A 19060-nucleotide genomic window follows, 5' to 3' on the forward strand; every position below is an offset into this window, starting at 1 on the left:
TCATTTGCCCTGTGAGCACTCATTCTCTTAGAGTATACTCGCTTGCAGTAGCTGTGCCTTGTCTTGCCTTGCCATGGCATGCCATTCCTGTTTGGCATTTTTACTCAGACACACAAAGTCTGCTTGTCAGTAGGGAATTGTCCTGGAGGAGTCTTTCTATAAGACACATGGAGATGCCAATATTATAGCTGTAGTGTGTGCCAGCTACCTGCACACTTATTCAACCAAATGGCTGTGTCAGAAATTTGGAAAGTGGCTGGGGACTAGTCCTCAGCGTACTAAAGGAGAGGGGAGATGTTCTCTGTTAGGGGAAACCAGTACCGTCAGTCATGTCCACACAAAATTCAGGGACGGTCATCCACTCAGGCTGCTCACAGTCAGTGGAACTGTTCAGCTACAGTCTGGAGAGTAGACAGTGGTCAGTTCTGTAGGGCCATCAGAAATGGGAAATGCACATTGTCCTTCAGGGAGTTGCAAACACAGGGGCTTGATCAGTTATGTCTTGGAGCTGCTCATCAAACATGTCTGGGGTGGATACAGTCCTGGGGTTTTGGAAGGTTAACAAGGGCAACCTGTAGAGACAATGCAGGGGGGTGGTCACTGTCAAAGGGGGTGGATAAATCAAGGCTTTGGTTGGGAGAAAATTAGCAGTGGGGACAAGGATGGGGTTGGGGGGCTTTTTTGGAGAGACCAGCACTGGGCCTTCACAAGGAGAGTGTAGAAGAAGTGTTATTAAGTTGTAATATTGGGGTTCGGGGACATGAAGGATTAATTGGAGGTGAAGGTTAATGTGGGTTTCCACATGAGATTGGGGTGTCTGTGGACAGTCAGGCTATAATGAGGTAAAAGGGGACATGAAGGTTCTAGGAGATACCTAATGACTAAATGGAGCCTGGTGCTGACCGTGTCCACCATGAACCATGTTTCCTGCCATCATTTACCATTCTTTACTGAAATGTAACTGGAAAGTGGTTGAGACAATGCTCAGGATGGAGAAGTCAGTGTGCAAGATCTATGTCTGTAAAACTAGAATACTGAGGGGACATATACTTGAGGCATGTATTTGCATATTCCAGCTACATTTCATTTGCAATTATTCTTTCCATTTTCAATGCAGGCAGAGTGAACATGCTTAGGCTTCCAATGCTGGACAGAGGTAGTGGAACCATACCTTCGGTGCTTGCAAATCTCACATTGTCATCTCAGTGGTGCAGAGGTTAGTGGTGACGACTTGAAAGGAAGTGAATGCTGGTGAAAAGTGTCGCATCAGTTGTAAAGTTTTCCAGGATTCAATGAGACGAGAGGAAGGTTTCTACATCGCCTGCTATCTCAGTGTAACAATGAACTCTGTTGAATTGATTGAGATTCAATGGTTGATGTGGGTCTAGGATGAGAATGGAGTCAGAGCATTGCAGGCACATCCTTGTGGATATAATATGGTGGTTACTAAGTTGGCATTACAGCTTAGAGCTTCTGAGATGTGGTTTTGGGTTTGAACTAGTCTGGGAGAACCCTCCAGTATAGGCTGGATACAGTGTGTTACATGATCCTAGTGTGTTGTGCTGTTGACAATTGGAACAGGCAACAAGGCATGTGCTAGATGCTGAGGAGCTAGGGAAATGGGAGCTGTATTCAGAGGAGGAAATTAAAGACCCTGGGGAGGGGGAAGCTTTCCTTATACATGAAAGGGCTCAGCTATATTGGGTACCACAAGCCAGAGAGGATCTGATTGACACTCAATTCCAGTAGATGTGAGCTGGTGCAGAAGACCATCATGGATTGTCAAATAGCTGTTGATCATAATGTCATCACATAGTTAGCAGTGTGGAGTAGAACTACAGCTTTTATTCAGTTTCTTTGTGTTTGCTTTTGTTGGCTGTAAGTAAAAGCCCATGCTTGTGGGTTGACTGATCGCTTTACTGGATGTGATGTTTCCCTAGTAGACAATGACAAGTTGTGGGTATCTATTGGGCATTGCAGTCAGATTGGAAGTGACTTCAGGAGGGTGTTTAAACAGAATGCAGCTGAGGACAAGAAGACTGTGGTGTGGTGGTTAAACAGACACGACGGTGAGAAAATGGGATTTACGTGCAAAGGCCATGCTAGGTATGTGCTGTGAGTAGCCTGGCTTTGTGGCTGCTGTGCCATTATGCAGCTAGTGATGGGCAATGCCAGATTGTCAAGTTATCCGGGTGCACGGCAGCCTTTCAAAAATGGTGTGAGCACAAGGGATGTTGATCTTTTGGTGTATAGACACTGGATGGCGAGTTGTTCTGAGAATGACATATGATGAGATGGAGAAAGTGAGGACTGCACATGCTGTAGAGTCAGAGTCAAAAGTGTGCTACAAAAGCACAGCAGGTCAGGCAGCATCCAAGGAGCAGGAGCGTCAACGTTTTGAGCATCAGGTCTTCATCAGAAATGGGGGGGGGTAGCTGGGAAGGTGATAGGTGGATACAGGTGAAGGTAATAGCGACAGATCAGTGGGGAGGGTGGAGTGGATAGGTGGGAAGGAAGATGGACAGGTAGGACTGTTTGAGAGGGCGGTACCGAGTTGGAGGGTTGGATCTGGGATGAGGTGGGGCAAGGGGAGATAAGGAAACTGGTGAAGCCAATGTTGGTTTAAGGGTCCCAAGGCGGAAGATGAGGTGTTCTTCCTCCAGTTGTTGGGTGATTTGGATTTGACAGTGGAGGAGGCCCAGGACTTGCATGCCCTTGCCAAAGTGGGAGGGAGAGTTGAAGTGGTCGGCCACAGGGCGGTGTGATTGTTTGGTGCAGAGATGTTCCCCGAAATGCCCCGCAAGCATCAGACAAAAGGGATGCCATGTGGGCCTGGGAGGTTGTTAACGAGGTGTGTTTCATAAGATACAGTGAGAAATCTTGCTAGGCCTTATGGTGAAAAAGCCTCCAAATAATTCAATGCAACTCTTGCTTAGCCAAGAACCGCAAGATACAGCCTCTTGCATAAACACTAATAGGGTGTGCCAGATACAATGTGGATTTAATTCCAATCATTTTGTCCAGAGAAAAGCAAATTCCAGTGCAGATCCAGTCTTCTATGAACTTCATTCATGCTGTGTCTGAGTCATAGGGGTCTATAGTACAGAAAAAGACCCTTTGGGCCATTAAGCATGCAACAGTTAACTGAGAAACTATGTGCAGCTTGAAATGCTACTCTATTATTGTGACCAACAAATAAAGAAAACAAAACACCTTCATGAAGTGCGCACTATATTCTCTCCTAGTTTGGAAAGGTGAAAATGTCACACCTTCAAAGTAGACTACATAGGCTGATCACAATTCAGATTTCTTCACAAATAAAATATACAGAATGTACAACATGACAGAATTTTTCAAGGTGAAGTTTACTGCATGAAGCCTTGCTGGGCAGGGGCTTCTTTCAGAGATTGTTTACTTAAAATATGTGACTGAGTCTCCAAACCACATTCCTATCCAGAAAATTATCTTGTAAAATCTATCAAACCTAGAAAGTTACATATTTCCTGCTTAATAAGTGAAAGGGCAGTACCTTTTCAATGCAAAATTGTACAAAATTGGTGTGAATAATTTGTTCTTGGAACTTCATGTATTGGCAAAGAAATATGGCTTTGCAGTTGACAAGCAGCCTGATAACACAACAGAATTCAGACACTGGAAGAGGTGCCATATTACTTACTGTCTTTTTTCAAAGTATTTGGTCATCTACCAGAGTAGCTAAATTTATCTTTTACCAGACTGTTAACCACCTATTTTAACACTTGAAAACAACCAGTTTGAACAATTTATGTGACAATTAATAATCAAGCTATAAATAAAATGTTATTTGTTAATATTATCTTTGGACTGTGGGAGGAAACCCACACAGAGAGAACGTGCAAATTCCACACAGACAGTTGCCAAGGCAGGAATTGAACCCAGGGCCCTGGAGTAGTGAGGCAGCAGTGCTAACCACTGAGCCACCATGCCACACCAAAGGGGAAAGCAATCTTGGGTGCAGATAGAGTTAAATCCTAGAAAGTGACATTATGTCAGAAACACAACATGATCTATGCTGCCTCTGAGTTTGCTTCTAGTGGGTTTGCAAGTGAACAGGGAGTCAATATTTGGTCAATATGCACCCCCTCCCCCCTCCCCACTTCAATGAGAAGATATCCCTTGAAGTGATGTGGTGACCCATCCTGTTTGTCATCTTTAATTGTCCAGTAAAATCAGAAGCAGCATGCTAGTGACAGTTCTGAGTTGAAGTGTCACAGCGAAACTTCAATGAATTGCAAATGATTCTCCAACCTGCCACCAACATCTCCACTGTGTGAGGATCTATTAGGTTGATGTTCCGATCACCATGTTTCCATTGGAAATCCTAATGGTGTTTCAGGTCATGCTGATATCATCTAAAGACACAGAAAAATATTTTTAAAAACTTGCACTCTTGTATAATTTTTCTCATAGTTAGCACATCCTAAAGCATCTCATAGCTAATTAATTCTTTTTAAAGTGTATTCACTGTAGCTTTGCAGGTAAGCAACATGTTCACAAGAAGATGCAACAAATAGCAATGAGATGCATAACCAAGTAAGTCTATGTTGGTTCAGGATAAATGCGAGCAAATCTTTCACTGCAGCTTTTCTTTCTCAATTTCTTCCTGAGCAGGCTGATAGGGCCCTTGTTCAATATTTCATCTGACAATGGCACCTCCGATAATACACCTTTGCATTGAAGTGTCACCTTTGATTTGATTATGCGCCAAAGTCCTGGAATGGAGATTAAACTGTTAGTACGACTGAGTCAAACATGCAGCTACAGATATCTTGTATTTTGACATAACAGCCAGAAAAAAAGGAAGTAGCATCACTGAATCTAACTATGTTTAAAACATCTTGATTTCAGTGATGCAGTTGCATTTAGTAATCATGCAAATACTATTTAATGTTGGTTCACCTTTCACAGAAACAGATCGGAAATATTTGGATGCTGACTTTTCAGCAATGTCGACATGCATGAAGTATCCAAGACTCAGTTGAGGAAATCTGTCTAGTTCTGATATTTAATTTTACTCGGTGCATCCTCACTCTTTCAAACATAATTTTCACATGTAAGGGAAAGAGTAAAATCTTGCAATTTCCATCTCTTGCTCCTGATTTTCAAAATTCTTGCTGGCATGTAACAGTATGTAACAGTAGAGCTTGGTATCTTTTACGATTATTCGTTTCCTTTGTGGAGACAACTTGAACTCCTAATTTACATTAGTGTTGATCACTTTTCTTTGTGCTCTTCATTAAATGTTGTGTTGTTCTGGAGGGTTGGTTAGCACAGTGATAGATATACTGTTAATTGGATATTGTAACAGTAGTGGAGAAGCACAGAGCATGCTACTCTGCACACCTCCATCAAACATGCACTCATATTTCACTGTTACTGTCTTTAATTCGATTTCCTACAGTGTGAAAACAGGCCCTTCGGCCCAACCAGTCCACACCGACCCTCCTGAAGAGTAACCCACCCAGACCCATCTCCCTCATGCACCAGGCAATTTAGCATAGCCAATTCACCTAACCTGCACATCTTTGGACTGTGGAAGGAAACCCACACAGATATGGGGAGAATGTGCAAACTCCACACAGACAGACACCCAAGGCTGGAATCAAACCTGGGACTGTGAGGCTGCAGTGCTAACCACTGAGCCACCATGCTGCCACTGAAGTTTCACTGTTAAAATTATAAGTTCTGTATTTCTGTTCAAACATTTGGTCTAGTAAATGGTGCAATTTATAGCTAGATTGTGACATTAATTGTGGAAGAGAGCTTGGCAAGTTTTGGAGAATTTTAAAGGGTCATTACTGCAGTTACTTCATGATTTACTGCAGATACATCTATGTCTGAGAGTGGCAAAAATAAACTCAAGCTGTGAAGTTATTTAAATCTCCAACCCTTTAAAATATTTTTAAAGAGCTGCCTCTGTCAGTGAGAGTTCAAAAAGATCTGTTTTACCAGTCACCTTGGCATTTCCCCAAGAGCTATTGGTATGGCATTAATAATGGTTGAATGCATTCCAGAAGATATCATTATCTCAGTAGGCCATAAGTACACAGTTCAATGGACATCCCAAAAAGGTTATCAAATGATTAGTTGTCTTTGATGTGGAATCATGAATATGAGTCTGTTTCTATATTATTAAATACTTTAGGGGATTTCAATGTTTTGAAATGCTTTAATGAAATAGGAGTCTTTTCGAACTTGAAGTTATTTCATTTCAGCATACCTCCTGAAGCCCACCCACAAAGAATACTATCTGAGTTGGTATAGACGGTGTACAAATAAAAGTTGGTGAATGTGTTCACATGGGGGCTATAAGAAGTCATCAGACTGGGTGCAGAGCAGGTTTGACATAAGATGGCATGGATGAGGGGTAGTTGTAGGGGGAATGAGATGTGGAGAATGAGTTACAAAAGCTTTATTATTCAACAAATTGACTGCGGCAAAGTCCTAGAGACCTAAACATTTTTAAAGGCTAACCACAGTCATCAGCAGATCCTGTAGGCACTTCCAATCTGTTCATAGGCAGTGGTCCCAATTCTACCCCTGCCATGGAGAAAAGATTTGCGTAAATTGCTCACACGGTGGCCACTGTGAGATTTCCTGACTTGTCCAAGTCAGAGATGAAATCTGGGGCATGAGTAAAAAAATAAAAATATCAGTTCCCTGCTGACATACAAATGCAAAACCATTAGGTCTTTAACCTTTACAAAGGAAAATTACTGAAAGAATTTGAGTCATTTCTCTCTTTTTAAAACAATGAGAAAAATTTATAAATGTGGAAATTCTTTAAAATTTATTTTAAAGGTATCTTAGGCTAACGTAAAATATAGAGAAAAACAATCCAAAAGGTGACTTGATAGACATGTATTACAAATAAGATCTTTTTTACTGATTGTTTATAGCAAAATAATTTTAGAACAAGCCTGGTACTTTTTTACAATTTCCAGTGAAAATTAAAATATTGCTCACAATATATATATATATAAATTGTCAACTCCTAGGAATATTTTTATTATTCTGTTTGCCAAAATTTCAAATTAAATAGTGATTGCTAGTTAATTTTAATTTTTCTATTTGAACTAGAAAATAATCATTGTGAAAACTACTTGTTAGTTCTGATTTAAATTCATATTTTGATTTTCATCTGGTCATTTTGAAGTCGATCTTAGTGTTTTTTTTCCAATAAATGTGTAAGAAATTTCATAGAAGTTAAAATCATTTGAAAAAGAGAATGCTTAATTCTAATGTTCCTCCATTTGACAGTCGACCTATTAGGACAGCAAGGCAATGTTGCTATTAATTGCACTAAATTTCTAAAATTACTTTGTGATAATTTAAAAAGATCTGGTGTAAGATGGCAGAGCATCTGAATATCAAAAGAAATTATGGGTTCTTTAACCAATAAACTAGCTTAATCACAAGGGATAAAATTTAATTGTTGCAATGATGGGCCAATCTACCAGCTGGAAAACTGATGAAACCGATCCATTAAACCTCTGCAGCCATTTCCAGGAATCCACGTGGAATAAATCCCAATCAGGCAGTGCGCTGGCTGCCTGTATGGGTCCTAGGTCTTGCACGTGGTATTTTTCTTATCCCAGAGTCAATCGGATGCTCAAGCTCTCCAGCTCCTGCAACAGGTTTAGATGAAGTAGCCACTGCTGGTACTGTGGAAAGTGTGTTTGCAGAAAATAATACTTTGTGTACTGGCTGGCTTGCTGTAGTCATGTGACCTTTACTTTGTTAATGGTGTAGTGGCATTGTCACTGGACTACTAATCCAGAGCTCCAGGCTAATGCTCTGTGGAATGGATTTAAATCTCATTATTGCAAGTAGTGAAATTTGAATTCAACAAAATCTACAGTCAAAGAAAAAGCTAATCTAATAATGACCATAGGACCATTTTCAGTTATCATCAAAAAAAACTTTGGTCACAAATGTTTTATAATGAAGGAAATCTGCTGTCCTTACCTGGTCTGGCCTACATGTGATTCTGGCCCACAGAAATGTTCTTGACACTTAACTGCCTTCTAAAATACCAAAAAGAGCCAATCAGATCAAGAGCAATGAGGGATGTGCAAAAGCTTCCAGCCTTGCTCATGACATGCTGTATAAGAATAAGGGAAATGCAGTGGTTATCACATTCACTTTATACACAAAAGAACCCTTGTTCAAAATGAGGCAGAAACATTTGCATCTAAAAAGAATAAAGGAAGTGCAGTCTGAGGCAACCATTGAACACATATCACTTGAAACATTGGCCTGAATTTTCCAATGGGCACATGGTCATTATTACAGCATAGATGGGGGTTGTGTATGGGAATTCTGAGGAATCTCCATCGTAGCAAACTCCAAAAGAATTGCCAAAGGAATTCAATTTTCTGTTAGGCAATATCTCTACACTTCAAATCTTCTGAATGTATCCATTTAATTCAGAGACTTAAGAAGATTCTGATGAAATTAAATAAAATATTGACTTAGAAAACATTGGACATCGTTTAATACCTCATTAACTATTAAGCTGACCCCATACTTACCCCATACTGCCCCAGATGCATACAAGGCCCCAGACCCTGACCTGATACAAAACACCCATATCAAAGCTACCTTGATCCAACCCCCTCCCCCTGTATCTGACCCAACTCCCCACTCCATCCTGCCAGATCTGCCTAAACCGAACGCCCCAGACCTCATCTGTACCCCACGCTACCCCATTCCCAACCCTCTTCCCCCCACTAACTCTGGAGATGACTCAAATTCCGTACCCTTCCCCCTCCCCTCCACCTCATTCCCAGAAGAACTGACTGGCATCACCCTCCACCACTGGACAAGATCCAACCCTTGCTGCTGGTCCTGACCCATCACCCTCCTCCCCTCTGCAGCTAGATCCAAATTGACATGAACTGACCCACCCCACTGCTGTGACTGACTCAATTCCCACCCATCCTCCCACTCTGCTAGAGCTGTTCCTAGCCCCTAAGCCCTCACCTACCACTGGACCTGAACCCCATACACCACATCCCAAAACCCATCCTCCATACCCACTGCCAGATCCAATTTCTCCCCACCCCACCCCAACCCAACCTAAACACTGGCAGCCTGGCAGCTTACTCACTTGGAAGCCCACCTCCATTTCTATGTTACATCCTACCCACCTGGATCCTGAACCCCTACCTATCTGGATCCCTAACCCCTACCCACCTGGATCCCTAACCCCTACTCAGCTGACACCCTAGTTAATTGGGACCCTATCCCCGACACATCTGGTGTGCTATCCCTTTCCAGTAGGTCTGCTATTGAACTGTTACCCTACTTACCATGGCAGCCTACCCTCTACCATCTTGTAACCAACCTCTGGCATCCTATTCCCTTCCCTGTTGGCACCCCTTCCCACCGAGAAATCTATTCCCCCCACTATCCTCCCAGTCCTCTTTCAACCACTTACCTTATATGCTCACTGTTTGGCAACAGTTGTCAAAGTGGCTGTCAGAACCTTCGAATTTCTGATGTGAAAAGGGAGTACGTTTTGCCTTCCTCTAATTCTGTAATGCATTGATGCATCACACTGATTCCAATGTGTTTGAACAAATGAAAAATGATTTCATCTGACAAGGGTTTATCTTAGGCATAAGAGATCCTACCATGAGAATACAAGAGAGGAGACACTTGCTCTCAATATAGTGACTCAGAAAATAGAGCCCTTGGAGGTTGAGGCAATATAATGGAGCAATACTCATCCCAAGAGACCAAAGGAAGCTTAGAGCCTGGTGTATTGAGAAGAATGAAGACCTAGAGATCTAGATTGTATACATTAAGCAAGATATGCTTGTTGTGGTGGTTTAACAGCAATTTTTAATTTGGGTTTAGCATTTACAGTCTTCATTTTACATACATATACTTTATGACACACTTGTAGTGTCCACGAAGGCCTGAAGCAAAGTCAGCACGACTGTGTATAGTCTTAATTCTCACATCTTATTATAATGTTTTTTGCAGTTAACTTATCATTGACTACCTTAACACTGACATCATATATTGTTATCAATAAACAGGGCTATGCACCATGCCTGCTCAATACATGTACCTTTCAGTTTCTCGTTATTCTGTGAAGCATCATTATCACTGTGGGTCTAGGATTCCTCAGGCATACCATTTTTCTGGTAATGCTATACGCCTGTTTTGTTAAACACATATAATTCTTGATTTTGTTTAAAAGCTGGAAAGAAGGGAGCCTGTTGATGATTTTGATCCTCTGGGGGAGTGAGGCCTGGAGCCTGCTGAGAGTCCCTTACTTGGACACAAATACCTTCTCCTTGGCCTGAGCTGCTTCCGCACTCGGGTTGTTGTGAAAGGAGAGGAGGAGGGGTAGGGCATCTCTGGAGTGAATTGATATGAAGCTCTCTGATTGTTGATCCTTCTCCCTTTGGATACCTCCTGGCACCACCTTGATTCATTGAGGGAAAGGGCATCTAGAGTGAGGTTGAGGTGTTAAATATCTTCTCACCTTGTCATTAATGTCATGCACCCCTGGATACACTGATAGGGTACAGGTCTGACCGTGGGCAGCTGGCAGATGGCTGCCACTCCTTCCATGGAGGAGTCAATTGCTTGTGTACCAAAGTCATAAGTACAGTCACTTGTCGGATAGACTCCTCCATCTTACCCTCCAGTCTTTTGAGGACCTTGGTTGATACTGCCTGATGTAGTCTGTTTCTACGAGCTGTCCATTCCACTTATGGCTGACTGCAGGGGCATGTCTTCTGCATGTGGCTCAGTCGATGTCTTGTTTCTGACAATCCTCTGAGTTTCAGAGGCCTCAGGCACTGCTTTGTCCATTGGTTATGGAGATACATGCGTGCTCACCAGATTTTGGTTTAGAATCCAATCTTGATAGTGTGTCCACTGAGGGAACTGATTCAGAGCTGGTGGAGAGTGCTGCTGAAAGCCTTGCTGGTGCCACCTCTCAGGATTCATAGGCTTCCCCCTCAGAGGGGGTGCTATTGCTGGAAGGCCTTGTGTACTTCCTCCTCTCTGTTAGCCCCCAGTACTTGTAGAAGGAAGAGAAACAATTAGTTAGTGAAGATGGCCGATCTCTTTTGTAGATGAATGTGTGAGACGGCTTGTACCTCTGGAAGAGAAGACTGCAATGTTCCTCACTTGCTTCTTGGGACATTGCTATCTCCCTAATGGTAGACCTGACCTGTCAGCTCCAATGCCTGCTCTTTGAAAGCTGTGATTTTTTAATATTTATTCATTGGATGTAGGTGCACTGACAAAGCTGGCATTTATTGGTGATCTGTATTTGCCCAGAGGACATTTAAGACACAGTCACATTGCTATATATCTGTAATCACATATTGCTAGACCCAAGTGAGGATGACAGAGATCTTCCTCTAAAACCACATGGATATTTGCAATATTTGACAGTGGTTACATGCTAGTTATATAGTTACATGGACAGCACTAGCTGTTAGGCTAGCTTTTTAAATTTCACATTTCCATTGCATTCAAATTTCTGGTGGGATTCAAACCCATGTCCCCAGACATTAGCATAAGGTTCTAGCTTTATTTCAGTGATATCAACACTACACTACCTTGTCCACAGTAACCAGCTCACCCTCCTATTGTGGGTGATCTTGTCCCGAAGGAAGAGAAGGAGAAGGATTGAGTGTGATTGCAATGGTGCATGAGCACCTTTTTGTGCATGCATTGCTAGGTCGTGACCCCTAAGTTTGAACTTGCTGGAGAAGATGGTGCCATTTACCCTTGCACAGTTCAAGTGATCATTCAGCCTATTTCCGCCCTGGACTCAGCTTTCTTTGTGAGGGCCAATGACATTGACTTGTGCTGGAGACCTCACTCCAGACCATCTAGCTCCAATGGGAGGCCTTCCTGCTGCCTCCCCTTGGGAAGAGGACCACTCTACTCTCCTGTATAGGCTACAGCAGAGCCTCTAGAGGGGCATCGTTAATCTGTAGGGCCAGTTGCTACTCACCCAATGTGGTGTCTGGCATGGGTGGGAGTGTCCAGCACAGGCTCCTCTGATGCTGCTGGCTTGCAGTGAAAACTGACCTATCCTGGTGTCTTTTAGATATTCCGTCAGATCTGATTATCCCAGAAGGTCCCTGTAGGGGTATGGGGGAGATGAGCTCCCTGCTTGCCCACCCCATATGATCCACTATCTAACTCACACAACAACTCACTACAATGAGCTGAAAGATGATTGATCACATGAGAAAACTCATCCTGGGCAATGGCAGAAGTGACAACTTTTTGCACAGTATATTTTGACTCCAAAGTGGAAAACCCAGCTTATGTTGTGGCACAGTGGTAGTGACCCTGTTTCTGAGCTAAGAGGTTCAAGTCCACTTGTCCCAGTGGTGCGTAATAGCATTTCTGAACAGGTTGATGAGGAAAATATCTATGTTTTAGACCATTTAGCATGTAATCGTGCATAAACACTCTACCAAACAGAATTGTTAATGTGTTACGCTACAGCAGTGCAGTGTATGCATATATAAAGAATGAGTGAGCAATAAGAACAAAAATAAGTTAATAAGTGAGTTATTTAGAGAGATAAAGAGTAAACGAAACAGTGAAGATTAATAGGCACTTCGTTCCCCATCATCTCAACTGACTTGAAGTCCAGGATCTGGTGTATCCTTTCCTCATGAATATTCAGAGATCTTCGCTGAGAAAGTTTCTTTCCTGTAATTACCTTTATGTGTGTGGCCTTTTCATTCAAGAGTGTATGAAATGACAAGTAGGAAGGTTAAAAGGAAATAAATATAATTCAGATATTTAGCTCATTAAACCTCTATGAAGTATAAAGATCGTTTATGTTAGAAGCATATCTGATATTTCTACCTTGCAAGATATAAGCATATTTATATAGCAAAATTGTAATGTTCCACACAGAAACATGTGCATGCCAGTACAAATAATCAGGATACTTGCTGCTGCAAGACTGAGTAGTTTTGTGTGAAGGCGCACCAACCCTACAAGTGTTTGCACATTTACATTGACAATGATTTGGAGACCATTAAATTAGTTGCTCACCTACTTCCACAATTATTCAGCCTCCTTCAGCAAAATCTCTAAAGTTATAGCTATCTGCACAGCTCTCCTTTCATTTTGAGGTGTCATTTTGTTTCTCATATGTAATAGAACAGCATTAAAAGTATCCATTAGCCCTTAAAACACCACTGGGACTGGATGTCCCCCTCTTGACTCACATGCAACTTCCCACTGTGCTACATGATATGTATGGAAAAAAAAATCATAGTTATTGGCCTGACCTCATGCTATGATGCATTGATAATAGAGAAGTAAACTCTGCAACTGGATTGTAAGATTGACCAGAAAATTGACTGTAGTATTAGCTCAATCGTAAATTATACCATGGATGAATGTGTATTTGTTTAGACTGTCAGTTTGAAATTTCTTTTTCTTAATCCACTTCTGGGACATGGGTGTTGCTGGCTGCCAAATAGTTATTGTCCATCCCAGGTTGCCCTTGGGAAGGTGCTGGTGAGTTACTTTCTTGAATCACGGCAGTCCACTGTATGTAGATCCACAATGCCATTGGTGAAGGAATTCCAGGATTCTGACCCAGCAAGAGTGAAGAAATGCAATATATTTCCTGGGCAGGATGGAGAGTGGTTTGGAAGGAACTTGCAAGTGGTGATGTTGATGTTCCCATGTATCTGTTGCCCCTATCCTTCTAGATGGAAGTGGTTATGGTTTTGAAAGGTGCCATCTAAGGGCTTTGGTAAATTTCTGCAGCGCATCTCATAGATTGTACGCATTGCTGCTACTGAGTGTTAGTAATGGAATGAATGGAAATTTGTGGATGTGATGCCTATCAAGACGTCTGCTTTGTCCTGGCTGGTAGTCAAACTTCTTGAATGTTATTAGAGCTGCAGTCATTCAGGCAAGTGGGGAATACTCCATCACACTCTTGGTTTGTGCCTGGTATATGGTGGACAGGCTTTGGGGAGACAGGAGGTGAGTCACTCACTGCAGTGTTCCTAGCCTCTGACCTGCTACTTTCCCAAAGAACTTAATGAATATATCTTTAGAATGTCAATGCCTCTAATAAAATAAAGGAGAGTTAACCTTTAGGCAAACACTTGAGCATTTTTAAATTAATATGCTGGACTGTCATGAATTATTGTACTACTGACAATTATTTGTTATATTGATCTTAAAAGGAGTCAGAAAACCTTGACCATTGCAAATTTCTGCCAATTCAGCACTGAATGATTAATGAATAACAACTTGAGTTGTTACAATGGTTTAATGTTTGCTTACAACTTCCATTTTGCAGACTGAACTATTTCTCCAGTCTAGTTTGAACTAGTTGTCCTTAATTGCAATCTTGGAAAAACACCTATCAATTCTCATACTCAAATTAAAACATTTATTACTGTTAAGGGAACAGCTACAAGTTTTCATATCCAAAATAAAATATTAAATTAATTAATATTTACTCTGAAATGTTTAATTCACCTGACCATTCTTACTTTGGTTCCATTCAATCTGTCTTCCTTTTTCTGTGCTTTTCCTGTCTCTCTCTCTCTGTCTGGAGCCACATGATTTGGAGCCCTGAGGCATGGTACATTGGCGAGACCAAGCAGATGCTATGGCAACGGATGAATGAACACCACACAACAATCAGATAGGAGTGTTCCCTCCCAGTCAGAGAACACTTCAGCGATCCGGGACATTCAACTTCAGACCTTCGGATGACCATCCTTCAAGGTGGACTTCGGGACAAGTGACAATGAAAAGTGGCCAAGCAGAGGCTAATAGCCACGTTCGGTACCCATGGGGATGGCCTCAACTGGGACCTTGGGTTCATGTCACACTACAGGTGACCCCACTGCACTATACACACACAGACATACATTGACAGACACTCTGACACGCACACACACACACTCTTACACACACATGTGCACACACACTCCTACGGACCCATACACTCATGCAGACCCTCTCTCATACACTCATATACTCCCACACTCACACATGCACCCTCTCACAGACTTATACCCCTTTACACTCATACTCACACACAAACACACACTGTTTCATAGAACTCATAATCCCCTACACACACACACATACACACACATAAATTTGTGAGGTGAATTTGTACTAACAGAATTACATTTTATTTTGCTCAAAAAATGCATGGATCCATATAAGATTCTGTCAATCTGTTTTTTAGATTAGAATCGATCTGAACATTGTGGCACAGACGGTCTCACACAGGGCAGTTCACACCTTCAATGCACTATCTGGGTTGACATGACACCAATTGTTAAAGTTCACTTGAGAATGTAACTTTTAAAAAAGTTCTGCAATTTACATATGAAAGAACTGAAACCAACATGTTCATTCTAAAAGATGAGAGACTTAACAAACAATTCATGTCTTTTTCAATATATAATTTCAATTACATCACACTATAAACTTTCGCTATAAATTCTGTGTCTTACAACTTTATACTCCACAACCACCTGATGAAGGAGCAGCACTCCGAAAGCTAGTGCTTCCAAATAAAGCTGTTGGAACTATAACCTGGTGTTGTGTGATTTTTAACTTTGTGGCCCTACATGGCAATCTTTATAAATATGTGCATTTATTTCTGACTTACTGTCATTTGTATAGGTCTATACAGTATTTTCTATTATCAGTATCTTAAAAAACTCCTTCCAGTAATGTGGCTGCAATCTGATCTTTCTTTATCTGTACTCACATGAAATTATTTTTGGAAAAATGTCCCAGATTGTGGAAACAATGCTAGAAGCCAAGAGACAATAGTCTGTCATGAATGTAAGATTACATCTTGTGTGTAAAACATTATTTCATAAAATGCCCCAAAGCTACGAAATATGTATAAATAGAACATTCTTCCTAGGAATACATGGATATGATTTTGTTAATGATAGCATGTTCTACATAATCTATTCATCAGATTATTGTTTGTAGCTTATGAAATAAGATGAGTTATTGAATATTTTCTCTTTTTTTCCTTTTAAAGAAGCTTTTTAGTTCAGTGATTATCACACATTCAGGAAAATTTCACAGCTACTAAAACTGATGGTATAGAAATAAAACAGGTCCTAAAGATTCAAGAAATTTGATTCTGTTCCATACCAATATTTGTGGCATATTAGTTCCAAGCAGATTTTACTCGCAAGCCTTTTGGCCAGTTAACACAATTTCACCAAAATGAAGCCAACATTTCAACTTAAGCAAATAAAGCATTTAGATGAGACCTACTCTGAGTCTTTGCCTTTGGGATCTCATTGGACTTCCCTTTCCCCATCAACACACAACCAACTGAAGCTGAATGAACAAAAGTGCTCCTCAGACTGAATCTGCATTACATCTGCATTGTTAATGAAAACCAGTTTCACAGGCAGTTATTAAAAATACAATTTGCAATTACATAGACTGACAAATCCTCAAGGCATTACAATCTGCTCCATAGTCTAAGGATTGTTATTGAAATATTGTGCTATTGTTTGACTGGCAAACACACCAGTCAAATTCTACACAATAATATTCCCAAAGATTGTAAACTTGGGTTCCTGAAGAAGGGCTTATGCCCGAAAAGTCGATTCTCCTGTTCCTTGGATGCTGCCTGACCTGCTGCGCTTTTCCAGCAACACATTTTCAGCTCTTATGTAAATCTCTGCTTTCCATGTCCTAGCTCAGAATGTTGTGACCAAGTGCTTACTGACTGATAATGACTTCTGGTTAAGCAATGCCTTGATTTTAAAATTCACATTTTTGTTTTCAAATCCTTCCCTGCCTCGACCTTCCCTATCTTTGTAATCTCACCTTCCAAGACAATAGCACTCCTCCAGTTCTGGACTCTTGAGCATTCCCCATTTTAATCACTCCATCATTGGTGTCCAAGCTTTCAATTACTCAGGCCTAAAACTCTAGAGTTCCCTTCCAAAATCTCCATGTTCTTCTTTCTCTCTTTTCCAATTTAATATGTTGCTTAAAACCCAACTAATTGTCAAAGCTTTTGAATCATTTACCCTGATCTCTCTTTATGTGACTTGGTGTCAACTTTGTTTGAGAATGTTCCTGTGAAACACTTTGGGACAGTTTACTGTATTAAAGGTGCAATAGAAATATGTGTTGTAAACGATCAGTAAATCTGTTTTGGTGATCTTGATCGAAAGCTACACACAAGGCAGGCCTTCCAGAAAACAGTCTTCTTTCCCTAATAAGCTTTTTTATTCACTCATGGGGCTTGGATGTCGCTGGTTGAGCTAACATTTATTGCTCGTCCCAGTTGACCTTGGAAAGGTAGTAATGAGTTGACTTTTTGAACTGCTGAAGTCTACATGTTGTGAGTAGACCCACAATGTCCTTAGGGAGGGAATTCTAGGATTTTGACCCAGCGACGCTGAAGAACCACAATACACTTCCAAATCAGGATTGCAAGTGGCTTGGATGGGAACTTGCAGGCGGTGGTGGTCCCATGTGCCGTAAGATTTTTCACACCACTTGAAAGGATAGACAGGACCTCGATTTGGTAGCTCATCTGTAGCACCCCATCAGTGAATTATGTCGTGTCATCCCAGATTATGTGCCCAATGGGGGGCGAGAGTGTGCTTTCCCATGGAATTGTATTAGCAGCATGTCATAGCTCTACAGTATTATCCATTAAAGGCACAGGAATATACAGCTACTTGTCAAATCCACAAACTTCAACACAATCCTGAGCTCAAATTGGCAAGTGAGAGATACAGAAGGTAGTAATCGATACACCCAAAGTCAAAGAGAGTGAGCAGAAACAATGAGGAGAAAGATATAAGATTCTGGCAAAAGAAATACAAACCTGTTAAGAAGGGCTTGCCTTCTAAGCACGTTGGGCAAAACCTTAATGGAATTGACCACTTGCAGTGGCAGGGGGCTTGAGAGCCATTGGAATTAGTTGTGAGGGTGAGGCAGGGTGCTGTGGCTGTCTAACTGAAGCATATCATTCATGTTCCCATCCCCATGTCAATGATTTAAAGGGTCACTGGAAAGGGTCAGAAGAGTTGTTGCCTGCATCGGCTCTTTTGATTTCAGGGAAAAGAAAAAGTAAAAGCAATACATAGGCAGGCTGTTGTCTGCCATTTCTGACTCTTCCCTTGAGAGAATGCTGGATGGTGTGAATGTTGTTTCCAGTGCATAACAAGAAGTGCCCAACTGTTTAAACTGTTTAGAGCTGGAAGTACCAGAAACAGTGAGTGACAGGAATGTGAATCCTAAGACCTGGATCTGGATACAAGAGTTTTGATAAACATATGTGAATCAGGAAAGGTGTCTCACTTGTGCTGTCAGCCCCCACGTCCTCAACATTGTCCTGCACAGCAATCCTTAGACAAACAGAACTTGTAGTTCTATTCAGTCTTATCCCCTGAGCCACATCGTCACATCCTTATCACTGACACTCACCATCATTTTCATACTATCTCAGACCATTCCTTGTGGTCATCTTCCACAAAAATTGTTTTTTCATACTCTTCTGCATTCCACAGTCCTTTGCCTTTGTCTCCTAATGGGAGGACAGCACACAACTTCAGCAAGAGATTGTGACCCAGGAGTGTCCCTCTAGTCATAGCTATGCTGACTATTGAGAAGGTGGAGAACGGAGGGAGGGGACAGAACCATGGTTGCCATTATTGGAGGTTAATCATCTGAGTCCCAGGATGTCTCTGCAGGAGTTCCCCAGGGGAGTGTCCTGGGCCCAACCATCTTCAGCTACTTCATCAATAATCTTCCATATTAGATTCCCTACGGTGTGGAAACAGGCCCTTTGGCCCAACCAGTCCACACCGACCCTCCGAAGAGTAACCCACCTAGACCCATTTCCCTCTGACTAATGCACCGAGCACTATGGGCAATTTAGTATGGCTAATTCACCTAACCTGCACATTTTTGGACTATGGGAGGAAACTGGAGCACCCGGAGGAAACCCATGCAGACAGGGAGAACATGCAAGCTC

The sequence above is a fragment of the Chiloscyllium plagiosum genome, unplaced genomic scaffold (assembly GCF_037043375.1).
Source record: "Chiloscyllium plagiosum isolate Xiang-an unplaced genomic scaffold, Cpla_swu_hap1 HiC_scaffold_10, whole genome shotgun sequence".
NCBI lineage: Eukaryota > Metazoa > Chordata > Chondrichthyes > Orectolobiformes > Hemiscylliidae > Chiloscyllium > Chiloscyllium plagiosum.